At 41.3% G+C, this 22,049-nt stretch overlaps 1 long non-coding RNA gene and 1 other non-coding gene across 2 annotated transcripts in view; one reads left to right on the forward strand and one right to left on the reverse strand.

Moving 5' to 3' along the window:
• LOC6493991 overlaps positions 1-22,049 on the reverse strand; it is a 66,751-nt gene that overhangs the window by 3,031 nt on the left and 41,671 nt on the right. The gene's annotated exons all lie outside the window — the stretch shown is intronic.
• On the forward strand, positions 16,264-17,038 carry LOC123257290. Its single transcript, XR_006507324.1, has 2 exons — positions 16,264-16,394; positions 16,452-17,038. It is a non-coding gene; the product is annotated as an uncharacterized LOC123257290 (long non-coding RNA).

A 22,049-nucleotide genomic window follows, 5' to 3' on the forward strand; every position in this document is an offset into this window, starting at 1 on the left:
AACGGCCCTTTTGGCGATTAAGGAGCTGGAAATGGTGGAAGATTATTTTTGGGTTCTATCACAAGAACTCTGAACTATAAGCCATCAAATCTTTTGGAGGAAAATGACTTAATCAATCATATGCTTTAATATTTGCCTGTTTTAAGCCCATAAAGCCATCAACAGTTGTCAGGCCGAAATCGAAAGCCCATAACGTGTTAGAGCCAAATAATTGGCTATTCCCATTAAACTAGATGACATAGGCACAAAGATTTACGCGCTGGCATAGAAACCAGAAATCAAAAGTTATCAGCCAAAGCGTCAAAATTGTAATGAGACACAAGTTGGCCCACACACTTGGCCATAGGGGAGGGAGGGCCTAGGGGTGGGTATGAGGGGGCATAAGTTGATGACCACGCCCCAGGTCGCTTTGAAAACGTTTTCGATTAAAGAAGTTGTCACAGTTGTTTAAAGCGAAAAAAAAGCTGTCGGCGAACAAAAGCGGTTGGATAATTGCGCGTGGGCGCCCTCTGCCCGCCCACCCCTGCCCTTGCCCCCCTGTCCCTCCCCTCTTCCTATTACCCATTTATTGGGTTTGCCAGCCATCGTCTATTTGCATAGCTCTCCTCCGTTTAAGCCTTGAATCAAATTGTGCGCCCCGACATCGTGCCCGTGTATTATTGTAAAGACTTATATTCCACGGATACAGATACAGAAACAGATACAGATACAGATAGACAGCCATATAGATACAGATACAAAGAGTATCTGAGGCGACCGTTAAGTTTAAAGCTCACAGCAGTGACCTTGCCTTGGCTCATAGAGAAATCTCTTTGAATGCAGCGAACAATGGGGACGAGGCGCCGAAATCTGAGCTCCAAACGCCGAACGCTGAACGCCGCCGAGATTGCAGCAATAAATAATTAATAAATTTCTCTTGTCAATTCGCCGAAAAAAAGCAACGAAGTTTAACAAAAGAGCGTACGGAATAGGTGAGGGAGTAGTCGGGTGGTGGGGCTGGCAGGGGGAGGGGCGATATAGCGCTATAGCGCTATGGGCCAACCCACGTGCAGCTTCAATTATTTTCAACCGGGAAGCAATTACCGTTATGTCGTCGAAAAGCCATCAAGATATTTACCCATACATATGATGTGAGCAAATGAGATACAGTGCGTTTCATAAATAAGTGAACTAAAATCAGGAACTAATAATTTCATTAAAATATTTTACTTCAAATATTAATTACAATATAAAAATTGACTTCGTTTTTCCCAATCTTAGATCTAATATGTAGTAGTCTAGTGGTGATATAATCCTAGTCCTCACTGTATTTGCTTATGCACTTCCAATTAATAAGAGCGAGAGCGACTAAGAGCAAAAAAAAAGGCAGCAGCACTGAGAGTGGGCGGCGAGGATATTACTTTCATTGGCCGCCTTCACTCAGAATAATCAAAAGCTTAAATAAAATGCAATCGCAATCAGCGTAAGAGTAATGACCGGGCATTTTTATTTTTTTTTTATAAACACTCTTGAAGTACACACTATTTAAGTGTTTATTTAACTGTTAAATAAAAGTTTTATTTATTTACATATATTTAATTTTAAAGTAAACATTTTTCAACTGCCTACTGAAATGGCCTAGACTTGGGAAATTTATTTAAGAAAATCCAAAATAATTTACACAATATTTTTTTTTTAAATATAAAATTTAATAATTTGTATTATTATTGATTAACTATTAATATTTTTCACCTACATAAAACCATAATTAATTTTTTATGATTTTCTTTTAGCAAATATAGTTTAGCTATCATGAAATACTAAGGGGTCTGACTCTCAAAAATCCAAACAGGTATCACAAATAATTGCACTAGTATCAAAAAAATCATCTAAAAATCATATCCAAGCTTCTTTTAGTAAACACCGTGTTGGTTAAAGTATAACACATTTTTTACCTAAGAAAAAGCTTTAAAAAAAAAACTAAGATATGATAATAATACTTAGAACATTATTCCATCTTATTCAATAAAGGAGAAGGCTCCTGTAATTAAGGCTCCTCCTTCTCCTATATAAAAGAGAAAATTTCAATTTTATAATAATCTGCTGGATCCCAGAATAATAAATACTAAATATTTATCAGTTCATATTTAAATTGTGTCGACTGTTGGCTAAGAACGTTTATAAAAAAAAGTATTTTAATTGTATTAAACCAAAATCCAGATTCGGAAGTATGAAATATAAAGGAGAAGCAAGGGAAGAGAAGTATCGGGCTTAGTCAAGAGACTATGGGTTTCTTTTCGTCTAGACTCTAGACTCTAAACTCTAGATCTTAAAATTATAATAAAATATGCAAGCACTAAGAAAAAGATTATATAAAAGTTGAACCAAATACTTTTATTTCTCCATGCAGCTTGTGTTTTTGTAAGAAACGTGGGCTTGGTGTCGGCAACTTTTGATGCCCTTTGCCAAAAGTGTCGGCGTAGGTGTTGTCGCCTGTCTGGGGCATGAATTAGGGTTTTAGGGTTGCCGACTCGGGGGCTGCCAAGCTGCGCCCCTTGGTTCCTTTGCCCCTGGCACCTGGCCCCCCCCAACTGCCACGCCTTCGATTGGTTGGCTGGGGGACGGGAGGAGGTCTGGATTTCCGCTCGTTTGGACCACCGATTAAGTGTGTTGGCAAATGAAGAAGACAAATAATGCTAAGTGTGCGAGACATTTTTGTCGGGCAATTAGCGGAGTTCTGGCTTTTGTTTTTGTTCTGGGAGGCTGTTGCTGCTGCTGCTGCTGTTGCTGCTGCTGATGCGCTCTCTCTGCTGACAGTTAAATAATAGAAACGTGCCAAGTTGCAACTGCTTGTTGCAATTGCAGCGGTGTTGTTGTGCCGCCGAGCACGTAACTCAATAATGTGCACATTCTAATAGCCAGAACAACAACAACAATTAAGCTAACAATGTACCACACGCTACCAGAAATGGCGGCTGGCAAGTAAAAGTTGTTGTTAGTGTCGACTCGACATAATGAAAATCTGCAGCTTCTATCCCGGCTTTAGTTTTGGCTCTGGCTCTGGCTGGCTTTGGCTGATTCGGATTCTGCCAACTGCTTCTGCCTGCCTTTTCCACTTTTCCAGTGCCTCTCCCCCCTGGGAAATTGTCTAATGAAAAGCTGCTGTCGACACAAGCGAAGCGTGGAGAAGAAGTGTAAAAAAACTAGCACTGAGAATTGCGATTGCAGCGATTTTAGAGTGCAACTAGCGGAGTAGGAGGAGCGGGGTGGGGTAAGTGGTATCGATTAAGCCTTAAACTTGATGCATCGCTGCCAACATGCGAGTGTGTTGTCAACTTTTTAGCGGCCAGTGAGCCAGCAGACCAGCGAGGCAGTTGGGTTTGGAAAGGCTTTCATCAATTTGGCGCCCTTCAGGGATTGCGCCATAATGGCCCAAAAAGAGGACTTTAATAAGCCATCAAGCACATACTCTGTCAATCAAAAAGGGCGGCTGCGGCATTAAACACACCCACTGGCGATTAAAGGGGCAGTTAAACCGTTATTTGACATGCGAATGGCTGTCATTTTCACTTCAGTTCGTATAGGACTTGAACTTTAAGGATGTTTAAACTTATGGAATATGAGCTCATAAGTAATAAAGTAGTTCAAAGTAATTGTTTTATTGCCAGAGTCTCAATATATATTTTTAATTATTTTTTTAATTATAATAACAATTTAAATAAAAATCGCCCCAAAAATTTATCCAGGTTTTTCAAAGTATATCAAATTAATTTATAAACCTTGAATAGAATGCTCTTTTCTGTATTAATTTATTTGGTAATTTTATTTCTTTGAAGTACTAATATAGTACTCCTTTTTTTTCTAAAATCACCTTATTTTAAGATTCAACATAAAATTCAATTGGTTCCAAGAAATGATTACACTTAGTCACAATTATAGGAGCTATACCTCAAAACCACACCGATTTTAAGGTCTTTGGATTAGATAAAAAAACCTCTTTAAAAGTCTACTCTTTTTTGTTGACATATGAGTCTTCACAAAGTTAAGATTAACTTTTTGCCACCTAAATAATTAAACATACTTCCCATTAGGGGTTTTTTAGGCTGAAAATCAAACTATCAAAGAACTTACTTGACTTTGCCCATTTCCAGCTAAAAAAGAAACAATTGTGGGCTGCCAATTGATAATGGCATGAAGGAAAAAAAGAAATCCAACTGGAAGGCCAAAAGTATTAAGAGGTCGTGCTGGAATTGCCGCTGTGTCAGCTGCCAAGTGTTAATTACATGGTCTGGCACTTCAATTGCCAATTTTGCTAGGCCGCTCCCTTTAAATTGCGGCCAATTCTTGGTATTTTGCATGCAGCCCGCCACTGCAAGCTACCAACTGCAGCCGGCAAACTTGGCTGTCTTGGCCATCATAATAGAATAGAGAAATTATTATTTTGGCCAAATGAAATTGGCTTTTTTAGCCCGCATTTAAGCTGGATTTCTCTCTCCCCGCCAACGGTTGGCTGACTTATGTCCATGTTTTTCATTTCGGCTAAACTTTTTTCTCATTTCGCAGCCGCAATGAATTATAGAACATTACGAGGCAGGTTCCATTTAACTGCAGAGACAGCAAATTACAGTTGGCCCGAAAGCGGCGGGGAGGTGGCCAAGTAAAGAGATTTGCTTGGGTTATTTGTGGCAAAGCTGCATTCTTCTGGGCCGGGGGAACTTCTGGGGCGATGTCTTTGGCGTATGCAAACAAGCTTCTCTTGCGGGGGAGAGCTGCTGGCAACTAGCAACTTGCAACTTCCAACCTGGAGTGAGTTCGTTGCACCCACTCGCCCAGAGATTGCCCCAAACTCCAGATCCACAACCATCCAGGCTGCCCCTTCTGCCACACCACCGAGTTGTGGGATGAGTAGGAAGTGGCAGTATTCTTCTTTAACTCCCGCAGACGATAAATTGATTGATTTATGCCTCAGACTCGCCGACTTCTTTGAGATTGTAACCCCTCTTGCCCTAAGTTTTGGATACTCTTGATGAGGGTCATTATACCATATCATGAAACAGGAAATTCAAATATTATTCCATGCCATATAGTTACTATATCATAAAAAATATGTATAGTGGTTATACCTTCTTCCCTAATCTCTAGACTTCTCAAGTTCTTAATCTATAGTCCAGCCTAGTATCAGGCACCATATACTCCTGCTTTCAAGGGTATCCCCCACTTCGCTCTCCAAATCGAATAGAACCTTTCTGGTTCCCCTTGAGCTGGTCATGGTTTTATTGTGCTTTTTTGGCGTTGTACTTCTTGTTGCTTTTAATTATGGGCGTTGCAACGGGGAAGAGTAGAACTCTGTGGCCGCAAGCCATTAGCAATTTTAATTTATTTATGTATGCGACCAACTAACTCGAACTCTAACTCGCGGTTCCAATGGAGAGTAGAGTCTGGGAGTCTCTGAGCAAGGAGGAGTCGAAGTTCTTGCAACTTGTGCTCGTCATGTCTCGGAACGAATGCTGGCATAAATTAATTTCAAATGCACACAAAACATGGTCTAGAACACAAGTTGGCTAACAACCGAGACACTCGACGAGGGCATATAGAAGCGATTTTAATTACGATTTACATTGCATTATCATCGTGATTATCAGTCTCCGACTTGCCGGTGGTCCGTCCTTAACAAATTTCATGCACTTGACCCTCTAGCCACCTAAGCCGTTTTGTGGCTTTGCTTTATATTTTTTTTATTGGATTTTTTTTTGGCAAATCATCAAACATAAGCGGGGAGACTCTGCAAATATTACGCATTCGCTTAATTATGGCGTCCAAGCGTGATGAAAGTGAAAAATCCACAACAACGGGTTATTTAACTTTGACTTGTACCGCTTTGTCCGCAGCTTCTTCACAGTTTGGTTTAGGCCACAGTCAGTCATAGCCAAATACAAACAAAAAGCAGCATTCAACCTTGGCTTAGAGCTCTCAGTTCTCAGTTTATGTTCTTGCCAAACATGGGATAAGCTGATAATTATCTGAGCGATCATTATCATATATTCTGACCGTGGACCATGGCTTTTTGTGCTGGACGTTATTAGCTTTATTAGCTAATTTACATGTTGATTGCACTGGCCTAGCCACGTCAGTCACGACGCACAATAAATATGTTTATTCGCCCAATCGGTTTCGATTGGGGCACGTGTTGCATTCTTTCCAGACAATTACTCCCGACTTTCTTTTGTTTCCACACACTCCGGAAAGTGGAAACTCTCGCGTTGCAATCAATTATAATATTGAATGCTCAATCTTGAATGCATTTCCCTGACAGATATTCCGGCACGCCCCCACGCCCCACACCTCCCAGGCCAAGACGTGCAATTGAAATGTCCATTAACTGTCTGCCGCTCCGCCACAGCGATAAAAATCAACGGGAAAAGAGAAACTTACGGGCATATTGGTGGAACTCTTTATGGACCATTAAGGTCTCAGATGGGGAAGCTATCGAGAACTGGAGATGACTTCACTGACCTTGGAGCTCGCAGCTCTCAGCTCGGCGTTCTTCCAAATCATCAATACCCGGCACAGTATGCATATATCGGATAGCCTTCAACTTGATCCGACATGAGCCTAAGCTGCAGAGCGGGGCTTAAAAACATACGTATTTGACTGCCAGCCGAAATTTATGATTTGGGGCTTAATGGCAAGTCCGGCGAGTCGATCATAAAACAGATGGCTCCCAAGAAGTCCCAGGCAGATGCTCTGGTTTGCTTTGGCAGCGAAGTAATAATTAGAATTTAATTAAATTTTTTTCTCCGATTACATTTATTGGATCATTAACATGTCTAGAGTCGTGTCCACCTGGCAATAGCTATGCGATGACTTCACTGACCTTGCCGACCTTCTAACAACAGTGCTCATGCCCTGACACTGGCCTTTCCCGCTCCCCAAATAAATTCTTATTGTCTAATAGTTACATCAATCCGGCAAAACTATGCGGCAATTCCAGCTCTTCGAATTGGCAATTAAGAGCCAAGTGCTCGCCAGACAATTAACGATTAAGACCCAACATGTTTGCCTTTTGTTCTTGATGCTGTTGCTGTTACTCAGATTCCTCTTCGTTTTGTTTATACTATTATTTATTTATTTTTAGACATGCGCCAGACATCGGGCCAAAAAGCCACAAATCGCACCTGAGTGGCTGGCTGCATGATTAACTATTTGCAAGCTGGCCGAGGTAAGCGCTGTGGTGGCTTAAAAGGTAATTAATTTATTTAAAATACTAAGCATTGCGGGCGGGGTGTGTGCGGTCGTGCTAGGAAGTACATTTGTTTATCAGAAAACGGACAAGGGGTGTGAGTGGAATTTATGTTTCTATATTGTATGAGTACGAGTATGTTCTTCCCCCGGTAATTAAGAGATTTCTTCAAAGCAGTTTCAGTTAGTCATTAATATAAGGATTGTTATCTAAGCTTTAGAGTTTTATTAAATAATATTCAAAAGTAATGAATGCGATGCGACATTATGTCATTTTTAACAATTATCTATTGGCCAATCTATTATTCTTGATAAAAAAATAAGTTCTATATTCGGTTCATTATTTCTTTAATAATTTTAAGGAACTAAGTAGTTTATTCTATGATTTATTGTCCAATAATATTTAATTAAATTATATATCTAAATATATTAAAAATATTTCTAGTCTATCTCCAACTAATTAGGCCTTTTTTGGTTTACGGCTTGCTGGAATTATTTTTCGTATGGCTCTTACATTGCTGCCTGCCGGAAGAGTTGTTTTGTCTCCTTCCACCCTGCTCGCATCTCTTTCCAGCTGTGTCATCAGCAGCTTTGACCCGTTAACCATAATTGAGCGTAATAACCAAAAGTTAAGCGGGAATGCCATTTCTTTTTTGTATTTTTCACTCATTGTTGTGGCTTCCAGTGTGTGTGTCTGTGTTTGGCCCCCCATCTTTCACGTTAACCCACAGGCCCCCTACAACCCACTGCTCCTCCACTGCTCCCCTCTTTTACCAACCCCCCTGCATAACTCTCTCACGTCGCGAGCCGCAAATAAAACGTACGAAAAATTTAATTCAATTTAATAAGCGAATATGTTGCGTGCCTCGGATGCAGAGACATATCTACGTCCATCTGTGTGAGTGGCTCGGTGGCTTCGGTGGGTAATGCGACGCATTCGTGCATGCTCCACCTCAACCTCAACCTTCTTGGCTTTCTTGGCTCAGCTGCCTCAGACCCAGACTCTTTCCTGTAATATGCTCTCTACCAAAGAAAATAAACATATTCTTTAAACAAAGGAGCTCTTTTTATATTATAAATAAAAATGTGTAATAATTTTCTTCTAGAATAATTTTTTCTTTTCTAATATTTCTTAACATACCACCCCATTTTTTCTCTCAGTGTAGTCATGCGTACCTATAAGTGCCTATTCGGGCCTGCAGGAAGAGCCACAAGCTCTATGGCCCAAAGACCAGAGAGTGTGGATTAATGGGAGTAAAGTGGGGCGGGGAGAGGTTACTCAGGGGCCAGGTTACATAGAGGAGACCAAGCTCAGCTCAGTCCATGAGTTGGCCAAATGTGAAAATAATCGTAAAAGGCAATTAGCGCAAAATAGCTTTGACACTCATTCAAGGCAGTTGGCCATGTAGGTTACTCTGCTTTACCGCCTTCAAATCGCTGCTCTTGATTTTCGTGTTTGTTTCTTTTTATTATTTTTTTTTTTGCTCCATGTGTGCTTCTTTCTGGCCAATTTTCCTTGATTTAGTAGATTGTTTTATTAATCAAATGTGGGTCAGGCTGCCAGAGGCCCGAGGCTAAGAAGTCCATGCGGTGTGCATATTTTAAATGAGTTCTACATATATTGGCTCCTAAATTTGCTTTAATTTTCTTTAATATACATGATTAACTTAATTGTACATTTTATTTCCTTTCTTTATTTATTTCCAATTTTCTTAAAGTAATAATGTTGGACGCTAGAATTCCCCTGCCTGTAAAACTCATTGAATTGAGCCCCCTCTGAGATTTTATTTTTCGGCGAATCTTTTGCATATTTCAGGTGAGCAGAATATGGCCCAGAGCAGCTGAAACTGGCTGACAGACGGACAGACTTTGGGGCAATTTTGATTGTGCGGCAACTTGAACCTGAGTCATGCGCGGCTGCTGGCAGCATTTTTGCTGTTTCTCGTTTCGTTTGGGGCAACTGGGGAGGGGCGGCCGCGGCTGCTGGGGCACCTTCAACAGTGTCATAGTCATGCAACAAAATTGGGTCTGTTCCGTTTTTTATCGAGTGTTGCAGCACACCTGGGCAGCACCCCCAGCAACCACACAAAGCACACACGAAGTAAACAAAAATTGAAACAAAAAAACAAAACTGGCTGGCAATGACATGGTCGATGGCAGAGCCTGGATAACCGATTACTCAATCCGCCCCCAAGCCCCTCTTTTCACCACACTTTAAGGGGAGAGGGGCAGGGAGGGACTTTTAAACAAAAACAAAGGCTTATAAAAATTGATAGCGTCCGGCGAATGATTTCAGATTTTTGGTTTTTTTTATTACTACCTATTGATTTTGATTTTGATTTTTATTGAAATGTTTTCGTTGTTCTCGGTTATTGCTGCGGCTGTTGTCGTACTGCTTATATTGACATATTTATGGGTCGGCTGCCATATGGATCGGCCTACCATAGCCACCCCGAAAAAATTGCATTTGAATGCATAGCATAAATCACGAGGTGCGCCACAGTCGTACAAAAAAAAAATTACAAAAAAATAAACTTCAAACTTCGAAGTTCGAACACACCTTTTAACAAATTTTTTTCGCTTTTTTCGGTTAATGAATGGATGTCAAGAACCCGAGTCCTGAACGGCTTAAATAAATTAAACAAACAAATATCCGTTGCCTTTTCGGGAACCCCAATTAATTACATAGAAGCAGGAAGGAAATAAAACAAACTTTTGTTTATATATTTCACTTGGTATGACGTCTTAGGCCAATTCCGTATAAATCAATGGCAATGTCAACGGGTGTCGAGTGGAAATGGAAAATATTGCCCTCTGGGTTGACAATTCCACGTGAAAACTAGCGAAAATATGCTCCAGCCAAGCGTGGCAACCAATTTATGTTTTGCAGTCATAAATTTTCCAAAAACCGAAAACACTCACACACAACCAACACACAGCAATTCCCATACACCCAGCTGGGCTGGCGGTGCAGCCTGGTTTATGGGCCACGTTGTAGGCCAGGTTGGCGAATAATGAAAATGTTTTCCATTTCGATAGCCAATTTCCGCAATTTCTAAACGGTGCCACACAGCAGTCGTTACTGCGGTGGCATTTTGCACAAATTATTGAAATTGACTTCTCAAATGTGGCGTTCAGGCTCTTTTGTCTCGGCCTTTTTCAGAGTTCCGAGTCATTTCCATTTTCGTGGCATTTCCTCCCTTCAAGCCCATTAGCGGTCTTAAATGGTGGAAACTCGGCGGAAGATGCTCTTCGGAATTTGTGGAACGCTTTTGGCTTTTATGCATTTGGTTAGGATAGTTTTTGGGGTAATTGGAATGGGGTAACCGGATTCAAACACAAGTAAAAATTATTGAAATTTAAGTGCAATACCAAGGCCTATAAGGACAGTTATACTAGTTTAGATGATTGAAATTTGTGAAATACCTGCTAATAATTTAGCTTTTTCTCCCACCGCCCCCTTTACATTTTCCAGAAGAATGACTCCTCTGTCATTTTATATTTTTGCGGTTGCAGAGTCCTCCTCCCTCCTTGATTTAAAAAGCGCTACATATGTAACAAGTCGAGCAGATATTAAGTAAAAAATTCAAAACTCCAGGCCAGCCAATACGGACTAGAAAGCCTAAAAAACCGCAGAGAAAGAGGGGGTGGGGGAGGAAGCACAAGGGGCAAAAGGGGCATGCTACAAAAAGCTTATATTGTAGGGGAAAATGGCCGCAAGGCTTGTGAAATTTCTTAGTTGTCTGGATGGCTGGCTGGCTAGCCGTTGTTGTTATTGCTTTGCTGTCTGCAGCTAAATTGAACAATGCCACTCAAAAAGCTAAAGTTCTGTGGGTCAGTAGAATTTTCTCAGGCCGCAATCAGCGCAAGCCAGCCAGCTAAGCGGGCCAGCCAGCAGACATGGCCAGCACAACACACACAGGCCAATGGAGTTGACTACGCATGCCCAGGCCACTGGAGTCAAGACTCGAGAGATTCTTCTTCCAGCCAGAAGAATTACAAGAAGAATCGGCAGAAGGGGCAGAAGACCCTCGAGTATGTGTGTGAGTGTGTGTGCCACTAATGAAACCATAAAAATCAACCACAGACCGAGAAAAGCAAAGATGAGCATCTTCAACTTACAGCCCCTACAAGATATAAACTGAGGAAAAAGTCTTGGTATATTTTCAAAATTTAATTCATTTTTTTGCCAATATATACATATATGCTTTTTTCTTCACCAGAATTGATATTACAAATATGTGTTGCATTCGTCATCGGAATTATCTGGAAAACTTCGGATCGACAATAACTATGAACAGGAAATAAAAAATGTCTAAAATGTATTGTAATTTCGTTCCTCTCTGATATAGGATCTATGCAAGTAAATTCGTCACCAAAACTATTTGAAATCTATTAAAGGTTGAAATAAATATGTACAAACTTTAAGCCTTTGGTAGTAATGTCTAAGCATATTTTTCTCCCAGTGCCCTTGTGTTATTAACGTGCCTTTGGCTTGGATCGGATCGGGTCAGAAAGTACATATATTTGTATATATGGGTAATTTGAGTGCGGGACTAGACCAGGGCTTAATGCTGACCACAAAATGGCCTGCACGAGTAGAGTTGCATGCAAATAATTACCAAAAGGAAACAGACTCTGAAGTCTGATGTCTGAGCCAGAAACAGAAACAGAAAAAGAAACCGAAACAGAAACAGATGAGGGCACCACACATGGCTGGGAGTGGAGTGATGCGGAGTGGAGTGGCCCAGAGATTGAATATTTCCTGCGTGCCCATCAGGTGAAATCCGTCAAAATCATCTTGCTCTCTGCTGTTGACACAGGTAATTAAGCTTAATTACAGCCTGAGAACTATGCTTCGTTGACAGCGTAACAAAAGTACAGAAAACTGAAAACAGTGTCGAAAAAAAACACAACACAAGTGTGTGAGCGACCTCCTACTGAAAATAAATATATGGGCCTCCTATAGAGGCCCTCCGTAAATCGAGGCTAATATGCGTATTTATGATACACACTGTACACCACCATACACACTCTACACTTTCACACACCGAACGGCAATAATGTGTCATCATTTTCACTTTTTTTCACAGATTTATTTTTTTTTCTTTATTGTCGGTTGGGTGCTGTCACCGTTCTTTGGTTTAACTTTTCCTTTCTTCGGATGGATTTTTTATTCATTTTCAGCTTTTTTTTTTGTTTTTTTTCTGGCTGGCGTTCATGACATAATTTTGTGGCTGCTGCATTTTCAGTCTGAAGTTTATCTTACTTCCAGCAGCGCCCTTCCTCGTGTTTCCTGCCTCACTTGAAAGTTTTTAGCCACTTTTCGGGTTATGCAGAAAATTGCCAAAATTGAAATACTCTAGAAAGTGAGAGATATTTCATTCTTCACTCAAATTTTTATCAGATAGTTTAAGCATCGCAAGTGTTTTTGACTCTGGAACTCGGCAAAAGTAGGTGTTTATTGAATCTGAAGTGGGAACATTTAATAAATAATAATAAGAAAAAACTAATAGTTTTCTAAAATGTATATAAATAGTGTGTACATAAATAGTTTGATGCATGTAATACTGAAACTCTAATAAAAGCTACTTTATCTATTAAGCTACTATATCTATTTCTTTTATATCCCATAGATATATTCTTTTTATTGAAAAGTTTTTAAGAATATGCACGTAGCATCCCACTCTCTTCAAAAAAATTAGTCTTCCATTTAAAAAGAAAAGCTTTGACTAAAAGATTATATGTTTAAATTATGCTTTTATGAATAAACTAAAACTTTTGATTATTTTTCAATATAACAAATGATTTGGCAAATGGAATTCGAGCATCTCTGACAGTCCCATTTCCTTAGCAATTTTTCTACAACATTTTCAAGGGCATCCGAGGCTGGCATTCGAGCTCGCTTTATATTATTTTCTTTGTCGCCAGAAGGAATTATCATTGTGGCAAGGAGATCTGGCAAATCTTTGGACCGTGTCTGGGTCTGGGGTGCCTCCCGATGCGAAATTCCTCATGCCTTTATTTATTTTCTCTTTGCACCCATTGCTTTTGCCACATCAATGGATAATTTACAAGTCACGTGTGTGTATGAAATTGAAACAAAATGCGCATAAATTTTGTAACGAAGGCAAGTCCAGGGACAGGGACAGGGACTGGCATCTCCTCTATCCTGAGGCATCTGTCTGCCTGTCTCGCCACGATATTCCCTTTTTTCTGGCTGAGGGGCTTGTCTTCTTGGCACAGGCATTTAATATTAATGAGTTATAGCACATAGCCTGGTCTATATGTTTGACGATGCGTTTTTGCTGATGTTGCAGATGTTGCGGTGTTGCTGTGTTGCTGTGTTACTGTTGCGGTCCCTCGTCCTTTGCACCGTTGAGAGTTGCATTTAGTCAGGGCTCTGCACTGCATTTTCAAGTGGTAACATCAACATCAACAACAACCGACTTACTGACTAACTTGGCCATTAAAGGATGTGGATGTCTTCTGTGGCTGGAGGCAGCCGGCCAGACCTCTGCTTCGATTTCTATTTGGTTTATTAATGCAGATACATTTATGGATGTCGATGTCGATGTCGATGGATATTCATACTCGCATTCGTATCTCCACACCTCGGAGCCAACAGCTCTTGCACGCGTTTTAACCAAGTCATTTCCGTGACATACTTTGTTCGGGCCCCCTTAACTTTTACTCTTTTCGGCCTGGTTCTGTGCTGGTTTTGGCCTCAAGCGGCGGATGACATTAACCCCGGTCTGGTGTTTATGACACGGCATCAAGCTGCGATATCTGGAAACTCGATTAGGCCAAAAGGATGCCTCGGGCCATAGACATACAGACACGTAGGTGAGCTATAAGGTGACTTAATTCTCGATCAACCCTCCGGCTAGAACACAGCCCACTCCCCCCATATCGCCTCGCAACCAGTGACATGGCGACAACTTGCAGACATGTCAGGCACTGTTGGCAATCGCAGTCGTTTTGGCCAAATGGCTAAAAGTTACCTGGCTCACCGCAGGTTTGTCAAACTGCGGTGCAGCGAACTCCGTTCAAGTCCAACTGCAGCTCAGCAGTTTGTCAGCCAGTCCGACAATCTGACAGTCGGACAAACGGACTCCCGGACAGACGGACAAAGTCCCCGACTCTCCGACTGGCATGTGGAAACGATAAGCGACAGGCAGCGGCAGAGACGTAATTGACACAATTTGAATTTATATATTTTCAATGCGACAAAACGCCGGCAAGGTGACTAAGCCACGAACGATCCTGGCCGGGCCTCTGAAAGGCACTTGAAAAAACTCTATACCATTGTCTATATTTTTGAATAAAATATAGATCATAGTATAGTTATATATAAGCTTTAACTTTAATCTGTTGAATGTCTCATATTAAATCCAAAATCCTAACCAATTGGAGATTAATTTTTTCAAGTGCCATTTGTTTGGCCTGTCCTTGGTGGTTGTCGCGGTCCATTAATCATCCATTGGCCAAAAAGGGTGTGCGTGTGTGTGAGCTGCCTTTTTGTTTTAGGCCAATTGCTGTTACCAAACACGTGGCATCCCCCCGGCTGGCCCTGCCCCCTCTTCTTAAATTTTGTAATTTACCCGTGAAAAAAACAAATTGAAATTGCAAGCCTTTCTCTTTGGCCCAACCGAGAAGACAATGAGGAAGTAAATGAGCCAAGACTAAGAGCCCAAAATCCGAAGATGAGCCAAAGGGCAGTGTGTCAGATACACTTATAGATTACGGATTACAGATACTAGATCTCGGATACCGATGCGGCGTGAAACATTAGTGGTGCAAGCTAATTCTTCCATTTCATCGTCGGAACAATTGAATTGTAACGCCGGGACGCGTCAGCCAAGTAAGAGGCACAAACGTAGAATAGAAAGGTGTTAACTTGGCCAAGCGTCTGGCAGTGGGCGTGGAGACTCAAATGGCCAAGGGAGACCTGGGGAGGAGAAAACGATTTGACCGAAAGGTCGTTCACTTGTGGTCACGGTTCACTTTTCCCCAGTTCAAAGTCAAACAAACAAATCGATTCGGAGTTTGGATTTTCGTGACCTGTGCCGTTTGTGTGCACTTCAGATATATCTTATCTGTCACTCGGAAACATATATAATCCATGTATCTCTCGTTTTGTTTCTCCTTCCGTTTCATATTTCGAGATATATTTCCCTGTCTGTCTGTGACAGATCTGAGATAAAAGCTTCCGTTTGTTTATTTTCTTTCGGATTTTTACTTGAACAGTAGTGCGACAGTATGTGCTTGACTTTAAAGGGCCAATAACCTGTATATCGCTCTAATTTTTAATCAGAACACAAAATAAATAAACAATATATTGTGTCAATTGTTTAATTGATGGACTTCCATTTCAGAGCAAGTGGCATTTAATTGATTTTTTCTCGGGTTTCAGTGAATATTTCATGTCACAAAGGACACTAGACTAATGAAAAGGTGTTTGATTTCAATTTAGGATATACAAATAAATTGTTTTCGTGCCTCGCTTTGTGTTTATTTTTTATTTGTTATTAAAATATTAATATATTTGAAAATAATGAACAAAAAGCGTTAAGCCAATATTAAGCCAAATGGATTGGGGCTTTAACTACCGACTTTGTCCGCCCACCTGGTGGCTTTGCCTGGGTATTGTAATATTTTTTCAATTGTTCAATATATATGCTTTTTTGTCTTACTTCGATTGTTATTTATGCGCATTTTAAGCTTGTTATTTTTTAATCACACGCCTACTTTTTGCTGCCTGTGGGATTGCTTCATTCCCATTTTTTAGTTTTTGTCCGACTGCCCGCCAATTTTCCCATTGTTGTGCGAATTTTTAATGAATATCTTTTCAACACATTGCAATGTTTATCGCTCCTCTATGATTGTTACAGTTGGGCCCGGCAATCACCAATCATTGCGAATGGGCATCGCATATGTATTAATCAACATTGGTTCGATCTCGGTACGACCCAGTTAACAATTAAAATTATGACAGGTATGTTTGATGTTTCCGCTGCCAGTTGTCGGTTTTTGGTTTTGGGTGTTGGGTTTTTGGGTTTTTGGGTTTCTGGTCGGTTGGCTGGCTGGTTCATTTTCGACCAATGAAGCGTAATTAAAATTAATATTTAATATCGGAACGAGCTGCGGCGTTGCCCCTTGACTATTTCATTTAGGTAAGCCCTGGCCTAATTATATAGACTTCCCTATTGATTAATGCCTTTTTTTTCCAGCTTACTGGGTCAATTCGACAATGCCCCGTCTCCGACAATTGAGTCCCCGACAGCTGAGCTCTTTAGCATATAAATCGAGGAACTCCTTAGTCAATCAGCAGCCTCTGCCTCCGGCTGATTGTAATAAAGACATGGCAATCGAGTAACGCCCGCGCCATGTCAGCGATGTCAACGTTTTTGACGTCTCTAAAAACCAATCAGCTCTCAAACTAAATCAAAAATCATAAAATATTCCGCGGCCTAGAGGAGGGGGATGAAGGAGAGACACCCCAGATGGTTGGATGGATGGATGCACACATGAGGCGTAGGATGGCAACTGCAGCTGACAACATGAGGAGGAGTTACTCCCAAGGAGGAGGCACTGTATCGATGGGAGTTGTGGCTTGCTGGATGGGTGGATGGCTGGCTCAGTGCCTTTTATAAATAAAATTTGCATAAATTTAATAAACCCTCGTAGCGTAGAGGCTACGTTTTGGCCACAAAAGGCTGCCAAGGCAGCACTTGTTAGGGGCCAAGGAGATTTTGTGATTTACCGATATAAGCCAGACCGTTGAAGCGGTTGTGTCTCCGCAAACAAAACCCAAAAAGCCGAAAAATCTGAAAATTCTGCAAAATGCAACATTGGTAGAAAAGAAAAACGCCGTTGTCTCACCCAGAGACCCATAAATAACCCGAAAACCGAGAACCCAAAAACTCCAACTCAGTGGCACAAATAATGATGTGACATGGTCCAAAGGCAGGAAAATGGACTTGGATTCGATTGGTTTGGATTGCAGTGGATTGGATTGGATTGGCCTGGACGTGGATGTGGATGTGGAGAACCTGGATCCACGCATAAATCGATTGCAGCTTGTTAGTTGGCCCAATGACAATAACCAATACCCAGTGTCCAATACCCAGTGCAGTGCCCATCTCCTTTCCCAATGGATTTGCATATGGAAAAATGAATGATGAATGCTCTTTCTATCGGAGCAGCACTTCCTGGTTTTTGGCCAACTGGCAGCCACACAAATTAATGTCAAAGTCAAAATGAAAATGGCATTTGGCAAGCATACAACGTGCTATGTATAACTTGCTAGTTGCAACTTGCTAGTTTGCTAGCATGGCTTTGGCTTTGGATCTGCCTTTGCCTTTGCCTTTGGCCAACTTGCTGCACACAAATCGCGCCATAAATTTCAGCCGCAAAAATGACAGAAATGCGTTTATTGACCAAATGTGCAGCGTACTCATCGATTACGAGGCCAAGACTTGCCTTGACCATAGCGCATGCGTTGCTGGCTCATTGCCTTTTGGGAATAACAGGCTAGCAGAGAAAAATAAACACAAACGCATGACACGATGCTGCTGTCCTCGTGGCGTATACGTAATATGTTTCTGTCTCTGCCTTTGTTGTTACTGCGTGTGTCGAACACAAATATATCTCGCTGGCAATTTATTTATAAACATTTCCCCTGTTAAATGTCACAAAAAAGCAGGAAAATGCGATGCCACAGTTGGTTTTTTTTTTATCAGTGATGGTGCATTGCAAAAAGTTGGATATTAGCTTTATTATTGGCTTCAGTTTTTTTAGCCTTTATAATTCAGTTTGGGAAAAAAATAAATATTAATTAGTTAATTCTGAGTACATGCCTGTTTATTTTATTGAATAACAAAGAATGTGTTTAATTAATACCTAATTAAACAAGATATCTTCCCGTATCCTTAAATAAGCTTTTGTTAGTCGCATTATTTATAAAAAAATATAAGAATATATGTACACGTTTTTTCTCTTGTATGTTGCTGTAGGTCATGCATTATATAACTAACTTTATATAATAGAAGGACATATCATAGAAAGTACAATGATCTCTTCAAAAATTAGTAAGCCTTTCCCCCAAAATTATTTCCTCAAAATCATTAAAAAATTCCTTGTGTATCTTCGCGGCTTAGATTCTCTTTAGCCAGGCCTAATCACATTCTAGCCGTTTGGCTGTGGCTGCGGCTGTCTGTTTTAGCCAGCATTGCCGGCACTTGGCCAATGGCATTTGGCCGGCTGGCTCTCCGTCTGACTGTCTGGCTGGTAGTGCCAAAAACGGGTATCTCTTAGCCATGCCAATCCGCGGGCTCCATGTCCAAGCTATTTCTGTGACTGCCAAGCGCTAAATGTGTGTTACTTCCGAGCCATGTCGTGAGTCGCAGCCTCAGACACACGGCGATGCATGTGGCAGCCAGGGAGCATGGGGCCAGGGGCCAGGGACCATGCGGTCCAAAGGGGGTCCTAGCGGTATGAGGCAGAGCCAGCAGGCGACTCTAATGCATGATTTATAGTAAAATATTTATTTTTACTGTTAAGTACAGCCTCAAACAGTGCAGTGAGAGAAAAGTTGCCATATAATCTGAGAAGAGTTGAGAGATGTGTGTTTCAATATACTAGAAACTATTTCCTGTTTTTCTTCAGTGTGGCAAGACATGAGTTGTCGCATCTCTTGGGGTGGGTGCCCTGCCACATACGGACTGGGGACATGGTATGAGACTCGGAATGGGACTGGGACAGGTTGCCACTGATGCTGCCACTGCCACTAATGTTGTTGTTGTTGTTGTTCTTGCTGTTGTTGTTGTTGCAACTGCTGGCTGTCATTGTTTGTGGCCTTATCAGCGGGCATGCAAAGGAAAGAAGAGTTAGATGAAGTCTAACTGTTATTCCTCTCTGAAGATGGCAGCTTGTTAGCTGGGGGATTCAACGCTAATGTCACTCATACGACACGTTGCACAGAGGCAACTACTGCCAGAGCAGCACGGAGACACTACAGCACGGAGCCACGAAGGCACACAGCAAGTGGCAAGAACCGACGCTGCCAGATAAAATATGAATGTCAAATGCTGGGGCATATAAATCAGAATGCTATCAGCTGATGACCCCATTCAGCGCCAAAGAGGCGCTTTTCAATAAACCGTGTCAAGCATAAATCATTCAAGTTATCTCAATCAGCAAAAGGGAGAAATTCAGCCAGAAGGGGTTTGGGCAGAGAGCGAGTACATGGCTAATATATCTCAGAGTCGGCTAAAAGGATAGGAAAATTAAGCCAGAGAGGGTGGGGCTTGACAAGCGATAGACATCAGAGCCATTGATTTTGCATTGAGGTTTTCGTTGGATTTCGGCCAAGACAAAAGTGTCATAAATCTCACAGCCCCGACGAATGGTGGCAAGTGCATTGTGGCCGTGTGCGACAAAGGGATACTAATGCACGTAATACGTGCCACTTGAATTGGCTAGAAATTGCTGTGTTAACCGGGCCAGAAGGCAAGTTCGAGTGCCCGGACGTGAGCCGGCCAAAAGGAACGATACAAGAGGCGAGATGTGAGCTGCGAGTGAGAAGTCGCACCCAAAAGTTCCTCAATCTGCATCTCCGACAACCCTTTACCGAACTGATTGGCTGACAAGCAACTTCCTGCCACACTCTCCTGTTAATCACAGGGCCCGTGATCAAAAACCAAAAACCAAGTCTTGCGGCTTGAAAGGAAGATTAATGACAACAGCAAATTGCGCCCAATGTCGCATTAATTGAGGCAATGAGCGCATGAATACATTCATGAATTTACACGCCAAACAAAAAGCCAAAACAATGACGGAGCCCCAGCTTCTAAGCCACAAAAATGCGCTTCGAGCCAAGGTCGCTTGCAGCTCATGAGGCGGCTGATTGCGTGATAAAGATTTTCCAGCCATTGAGGCTGAAGTTGAGGCGATGAAAATCGCAAAGAATTACTCAAGCAATTCTCCAGTTAATTGTCTAAATGTTTTATTTATATGGAAAGTAATTAAGATCATTAAATGCTAATAAATTAATGGCGTACGACTGCAAAAAAACATGCATTGGCACTCTTTTTTCTGACTATGAAAAAAAGGTTTCTAAAGTGTTAAAAAGTAATTACGTTTTTCAAAATATCCATTTTGAAAAAATGCATTTAAATGCATCTCATTTACTTCAACTATTTAAAATAATTAAATTCTATTATTAGATTCCTTTTGAGTTAAATACTGGCTCAAAAAATATTTATAATTTTCGTGTAAACCTGTCCATTCTGTAGTTTTTGGTTTACCCATTTGTTTATGTAACTTTTACCTTAATAGCTCACATAGGTCACAGTCGATTTACTTAACACTTGCTTTTGGCCAACTCGAAGCTCTTCCGCCCGTATTTTCGGTTGGCGCGTGTTTCGAGGCGTTGGCCACCATTAAGTGTGGCCAAAAAAAAAAAATCGGTTAACGGCTGAAAACCATCCATCCGAACAATCAGCCAACAGGCAGCGGCTAAATGCTGGCGGTGCAACGTGGCTGGCAACACACTGTGGCAACACACCTAATTTGGCTTTCGGGCCTCTTGGCTTTGACGCTGTCTATTAGCCGGGTTATGAGCAAATTACGGGAGCGCCGCAGCCATAACCAATGCCATGCCCCACAGAAATCCGTGGTTTGGAAAACTAAAGGGGGAAAAAAAACAAAAAACTAATTGCACCACAAACACACACGTTGCGATTGACGGCGGTGGTGGTGCAGATGGTGGTGCTGATGGCGGTGGTGCTATTTGGAGTGCGGCGGCCTACGCAGCCTGCGGTGGTTGTTTAATATGCAACAAATCAACGCGCCAATTGTGGCATAAAATATTTACATTGCTCCCCGCCGAGGGGGTTATTGAGCCACCCATCCCAAAAGCCACTGTTTTCAAAAAAATGGGATCTATTTTAAACTTCCTGATATTATAGCTGATGTTATTAAATTTAAAATATTTTTTATATAGATTAAATAATTTAAAACATAAAATATAAACTATTTCAGATTAAATCCTAAATTGTAAGCTCCTAACTAATAAATATTAGACCATAAAATATTATATTTAATCCACAGTATTGCCAAAATTTCAATCGACCCACATGTATTACCAAGTCCCCTCTGTTTAATCCCCTGATTTGGTTTATTGCGTTTAATTTGTGAATTGTTTGTTTGGCTCTTTGGGGATAATTGCGGGAATCAGTTGCAGTGGCAGCCACAGTGGCAATCAAATTGCCATCGCAACCTCCAGTGGACAGTGGCAATCAGATTGCCACAGACTGTGGCTACTGGCTACTGGCTACCAGCACCCACATGGAGTGGCGGATAGATTTTGGCTAAAACCACAAACTGTTCCGTTTGGCTCTCATTAAGTTTTCAGGCACAGCTACGTTGGTTTTTTATACTCTATAATCAGCGTTCATTTCGTGCAAGCTCCCCAAGCTCCCCTGACTCCCTGGCACCCCCGATCTTTTGACCATTTGTTTGTTGTTTGTTTTTCGTTTGCCAACATGGATGGATGTGTGTTTGCATTTCACGCCCCATCCAATATGTGTATGTGTGTGCTTGTGATTAATCCCCGACATAGAACCAATCAAACATGAAACTCCGGAGAGCGGACAAAAAAGAAGAATTACACGAATAATACTGGAATGATGCCCCACTGTTATTGATGATGTGTTGATTAGGTTCTGACAAACCAATCGCGGTCATGTGAACAACAATCAAAGTACAGAATTTCACTTTGAACTCATGCCGCATGGTGTGAGTGCGAGGGGGGGCTTTCGGCCAAC

The sequence above is a fragment of the Drosophila ananassae genome, chromosome 3L, assembly GCF_017639315.1.
Source record: "Drosophila ananassae strain 14024-0371.13 chromosome 3L, ASM1763931v2, whole genome shotgun sequence".
Lineage (NCBI taxonomy): Eukaryota > Metazoa > Arthropoda > Insecta > Diptera > Drosophilidae > Drosophila > Drosophila ananassae.